Source organism: Marmota marmota, unplaced genomic scaffold, assembly GCF_001458135.2.
Source record: "Marmota marmota marmota unplaced genomic scaffold, marMar, whole genome shotgun sequence".
In the NCBI taxonomy this organism is placed as follows: domain Eukaryota; kingdom Metazoa; phylum Chordata; class Mammalia; order Rodentia; family Sciuridae; genus Marmota; species Marmota marmota.
This window is the reverse complement of record NW_025999927.1, coordinates 2,894,896-2,901,073: the sequence shown is the minus strand read 5'-3', so window position 1 is coordinate 2,901,073 and position 6,178 is coordinate 2,894,896.

Here is a 6,178-nt window from a genome sequence, read left to right as displayed (position 1 = left end):
AAACATTGTTAGGTGTTTATTGCCACTAGGAGTTTCCAAACTTTTCATCTCAAACATAAGCCCAACACCCATTAAGCAATACCTCTCTCTTTCACCTCCCTTCTAGTGCTGCTAACCTCGAATCTCCTATGACATTTCCATGACAGAAAATCCCTGGAGTAACTCGTATTCTAGATGCTTTATGAAGGTGGAATCAGACAATATTCCACTTATTTTAATGTTTTCAGGATGAATTCACATTATAGCATGAATCAAAACTTCATTCCTTCTATGGCTGAAGGATAGTCCATTGTATGTCTACATAGCATTCCACTTCTCCACTGATATGTTGGTGGGCATGTGGGTTGTTTCCACCTGGTGATTGTGAATAAGGTTGGCAAGCAGGTGTCTGTCTGAATCCTTGTTTTCAGATCTTTGGGTACACATCTAGGGTGGAATTGCTGGGTCATATCATAATCCCGTGTTTTGCTTTTTGAGAAAGTTCAGGGTTTTCCCAGAGCAGCTGCACATTTCATTCTCCTCTGGGCAGTGTGTGAGTGTTCCCGTTCATTAATCTCCTCAACCAACAGTTGCTTTTACCATGTGAGAAAGATGATTGTTCTAGCATCCTAGTAGGATGAAATAAATGGTATTTATTTCATTGTGATTTTCGTTTCCCTTATGATTGAGGGTGTTGGGTCTCCTGGGTGTATTGACCATTTCTGTATCTTCATTAGAAAAATGTCTATTCAAATTCTTTGCTCATTTTTAGAATGGGTGTTTGTGTTTGTGTTGTTGAGCTTCAGTTCTTTATACATTCTGAATGTTTACCCCTTATTAGATGGATGACATGAATTTTTTCACCCTCTTTACAGGTCATATTTTTGCTTTATTGATAATGTCCTTTCATGCACAATAGCTTTAAATTTTTATAAAGTTCAGTTTAAATACCTTTTCTTTTGTTGCTTGTTCTCCTAGTGTCATTTTAAAGATTCTATTGCCAAATGTAATATCGTGAAGATTTACTGTTTTCTTCTAAGTGTTTTTAAGATTTTTACTCATGGATTTAGGTTTTTGATCAATTTGGAGTAATTTTTTGCACATGGTATGAGGAAAGGTTCAAAGTTAATTTGCTAGTGCTTGGGAAGATCCATGTGTCCCAGAAACATTTGTTGAAGAGAGTGCTTCTTATCTTTTGAGTGGATTTGTCTAATAGCCTTGGTTAGATTTTTCAGTGTAATGTTGAATAGTAGTGGTGAAAGCAGTGTCCTTTTCTAGTTCTTGATTGTTGAGGGAAAGGCTTCAGTATTTTACTATTGAATATGATCTTAGGCATATGTTTTTCATAAGTACTCTTTATTTTGTTGAAGATGTTCATTTTTATTCCTAATTTTTTGAGTAATGCTTGTCAAAAATCAGTTGGCTGTAGATGAGTTTATTTCTGACTTTCAGTTCCATTCTGTTGGGTTTTCTGTCTATCTGAAAGTACCACACAGTGTTGATACTGCAGCTTTGTAGTAAGTTTTGAAATTGGGATCTGTGAGTCCTCTGACTTTGTTCTTCTTTCTGAATATTATTTTGGCTATGTGGACCTTTTGCTATCCCCTGTGAATCTGAGGATCAGCTTTTCCAAAGCTGCAGAAAAAAGACTTGGAATTTTGACGGGGAAAGGATTGAATCTGTAGATTGCTTTGGAAAGAATTGACAACTGGACAATATTAAGTCTTCTTATCCACAAACATAGAATGTCTTTCCGTTTATCTAGGTCTTCTTTAATTTCATTCAGCTATGTTTTATAGCTTTCAGTGTGCAAGTCTTTAAATTCCTCAGTTAAATTTATTAATAGGTACTTTATTCCTTTAGATTTTATTGTAAATGGAATTGTTTTCTCAATTTCATTTTTGGATTATTAATTGCAGATCATAGAAATATAATTTATTTTTATTTGTTGATCTTGTCCTGAAATTTTACTGAATTAGTTTATTAACTGTTACAGTCTTTTTGTAGATTTTTGTTTTTTGGTTTCCTATATTTAGGATCTTGTCATCTGCAAATAGAGATAGTTTATATTTTTCTTTTGCAGTTTTTTGTTTGTTTTTGTTTTAGTACTGGAGATTAAACCCATGGGCATTTAACCACTAAGCCACATCCCCAGCCCTTTCTTGTATTTTATTTAGGGACAGGGTCTTACTGAGTAGCTTAGGGCCTTGCTCAATCGCTGAGACTGGCTTTGAACTTGCGATCCTCCTGCCTCAGCTTCCTGTGCTGCTGGGATTATAGCTGTGCACCACCTCACCCAGTTCTTTTCCAGTTTTGATGCTTTTATTTAATTTTTTCTTGTCTAATAGCCTTGGTTACATTTTTCAGTGTGATGTTGAATACTAGTGGTGAAAGCAAGTGTCCTTCTCTTGTTTTTGAATGTTGAGGGAAAGGCTTCAGTATTTTACTATTGAATATGATCTTAGCCATACTCATAAATACTCTTTGTTTTGTTGAAGATGTTCATTTTTATTCATACTTTTTTTAGTTTTTTAAAATCAGGGAAATGTGTTGGATTTTTCCAAGTGCTTTTTCTGCATCAATTGAGATGATCCTGTTGATCTTCTCTCCTCTGTTCTGTTAATTAGTGTATTACATTGACTTTTTTCTTTTTAACATTTCAAATTACATTGATTGTTTTTCTTATGATGAATTATTCTTGTATTCCTGAGACAAATTTCACTTGCTGTTGGATTTGTTTTGTTCGTACCTTGTGAGGATTTTCCATCAATATTCATAGGAGTTGTTGATTTGTAATTTTTTTCTTGTGATACCTTTATCTGGCTTTGGTATTAGGCCAAAATTGACCTTATAGAATGAGTTAGGAAGTATGCTTTCTTCATTTTTAAAAAAGGACTTGAGAGGAGTTAGTACAAATTCTTCTGAGTGAATGCGCCAGTGAAGTCATCTGTTTCTAGATTTAGAAGATTTTGGATTACCGTTTTCACCTCCTGTTATAAATCTTGAGTCATTTTGGGGAATGTGTCTATTTCTAGGAATTTTTCTATTATATCTTAGTTATCTAATTTACAGGGTATAATTACCCACATGGTGTTTGCTTATAATTCTTTTGTTTCTGAGAGGTCAGTAATAAAGTCCCCTGTGTCCTTTCTAATTTTAGTTTTTTGTAACATCTCTCTTTTTTAAAAATTTCTTTTCAGTATAGCTAAATATTTGTCATTTTAATCAAACTTTTCAAATAACTTTTGGTTTTGTTGATTCTCTATTTTTTTCTATTCTCTCTTTTGCTTATTTCTAGCCTAATCTTCACTATTCCTTCTTTGTGCTGGCTCAGGAATACTCAAAGGACAGTTTGGCAGGGTAAAACATCCTTGCCTCAAAATGCTTGCCCACTTTTAAATTTTGTTTAATTTGGCTACTGAGATATCTGATTCTATTTTAATTTCCCTGCCCCCTTTCATTTTATAATTTCATAAGTGGCTTAGTCTTTTCTGGAGTCCCAGATATATCTTTTTCTTTTTCTTAAAATCTAATGCTTTTACCAGGAATGTGTTTTGGGATTGACCATTCTGGTTAAATTTTTGTTTGTTTGTTTGTCTAGGTAGACACTGGGTCTTTACTATGTGTATTCAGATCTTCGTCTTTCCATAAAACTTTTTCTTTTAAATATTTACAATGCTCCAATGTTGTGTTTTCTTTTAAGAGTAATTTGTTAATTCACACAGGGATTTTTTTTTTCCCCCTGAGATTCACATTTGTGGCTTTTTTCCTGATCCTTTTGCCTCTTTTAACCCACTGATTTTTAAAATCTTTTTCATTTTTTTTCTCATTATCCTGCTCAAATGTCTGTATTTTCAGTCAAATCTATTATCTGGAGGAACTTCGTTTCTGAGATAATTGTTTTTCTTCAGTTCATTTCCTGAGATTTGGTACTTCTTATTTCATGTGTATGTTTTTTGTCTGTTTCTCAATTTAAAATTTCTGACTCAAAGGGTTTTTTCCATCCCTACAAATGCTTACTATTCAATGTGATTCACAGGGAAGGTAGATCAAGAATCAGGGGAGGAAAATTAGAAACGCTCAGGGTAGGTGTGGTTGATTAGTTGGGATCTGGCCAAGATTCAACACTGAACTAAACAGGAAAAACTTCAACTTCAGTTGGCATGGAGGGTTCAGAAGTCAGAGCTCACAGTGTGCTGGAGTTCTGATGTCTTCATTCGGGGGAAATCATTGACACAATGCTAAGAGCAGTGAAGGGAGTTTAGTAGCATTCTGCCCTATGCGGAGCTGAGCTGCACCAGTGACTAAGTGACCTTCCCATTTTAGGAGGGATCATTTTAGATCCAGTCCTTTGTGGGTCCCAGGTGTGAACCTGGCCTGTGTTCCAAGCAGACTGCCTCCCAGTATTCACCCTGAGCAACTGGCATGATGAGGATTCCTGTAGGAACTGGGGCCCCCTCTGTGCAACTGGTTATTGGAAGTCCAGAGGATTCATAGTTCACATTGAGTAGGAAGAGCCCTGTTTTGGGCAACTGTGTGCTAATGTCTTCATAAATCTTAGGATTATAGGACAAAAGTTTGACATCCTTTTGTGTGGGATAGATGAGATCCTGGGAGAATTCTGTGATGTTTGACTAGGACATTTCCATGCCTGAGACATTCATCTTGCACTTTGGGGGAGAGTTGAGAGTGGCACAGGTCTGCAATAAATCATGTTCAATTATTAAAAGTCAGTAATGAGAGGTAAGTCCATGAATGTGCATGTCCCACTGTGAGTGGGGCTCTGCTGCCGCTGAGGGGGATGGAGCACAAGGCAAGGGTGAGTGTTTTTTTTCTCTCAAGGGCATTCATATCTATAAGTCTTGACCTTGGTGTAAGGCAAGAGAGGGAGTGACTGTAGTGGTGGCCATCACAGGTAGGCATCTTAATCCTCCAGGGGGAATGCGCAGGCTCCAGGAAGGAGAAAGCACCTGAGGTAGATAGTGATATCCAGCTAAAGAGATGGCTGTGGAGGGCGACCCATGCAGAATCCACTGCAGGACCAAGTCAAGAGAGCACAGGTCACACTTGAGAAACAGTGGATGGTAGGAGGTGGTCGAAGGGGAGGAGATGGTGGGATTGTCATAGCAGTGAGTTGGATTGTGAGGTCCTGGGGTCCAGGCCAGGGAAGGAGCTTCTTTAATGAAGCTGGGAAGACATTGATGCCCTTGACAGCACTTTGATCCCAGGATGATCCAGGGGACCCACAGCAGCCTGGGAAGTAGGCATGGGAATGGGCAGGTGGCAGTGCAGTACGGGTGCAGGGAGACTCCTAGAGACATGTCAGTGACACAACCAATTTGGACGTGTGTAGGTGGCACTGTGACTGCTGGTGCAGAAGTGGAGAGGGGGGAGAGGGCATGAGATTTAATGCCCGGGAACACCTGGTAATAAAATAGTGTGCAATTAGCACCAGGGGTTGAACATCAATAATGATGCTACATTAAAAACTCAGTACTATCAGAAAATTCAAAGAAAATCTAGGTAAAAGTAATCTGTCAAAGTTTTGAAGCAATAATACTCTCAGATGAGTCAGATCTGGCGTTAGTTAAATATCCAAATGTACTTTGCACTTTAAAGTGGTACTAATGGAAAGATTTGAATGTTTAAAGTTAAGCTTTGGAGAAAAATAGTAGGATCACTGTAAGTGGTCACTGCTTGCAATAGGGACTGAATAAAGTCACCAGGTTGTACCTCAATAACTGTATATCTACTCTAAATAGTATCATTAAATGAAAGGTACCAATTATCACACAGTGACTTGCTTACATGAATAACTTAATTTGAACAAGTAGCAATAGCTAATTGGAAAGATGTGCTAATCGGAAGCCCACAGTCTGTCTCTCTCTCTCTCTCTCTCTCTCTCTCTCACACACACACACACACACACACAAACACACAAACACATTCACTCACATATGGTGTCCTTCAGGAAATTCCACACATGGAGTGATACCATTCAACAGGGATGCCTCTAAATCCTGGAAAAGTGTCTGACTCCCTGAATCCCCATGAGGTATGCCAGAAATTCAGCTTTCTCACTGTGAGGATGAAATCAGATAAAGAGGGAGACTGGGGACACTGGGTGAATAATTCCACTCAGTTGGTATAATCGAATTACAGGGCTTGTAAATGGAGGTGCCAAAAGACGGTGGTCAGA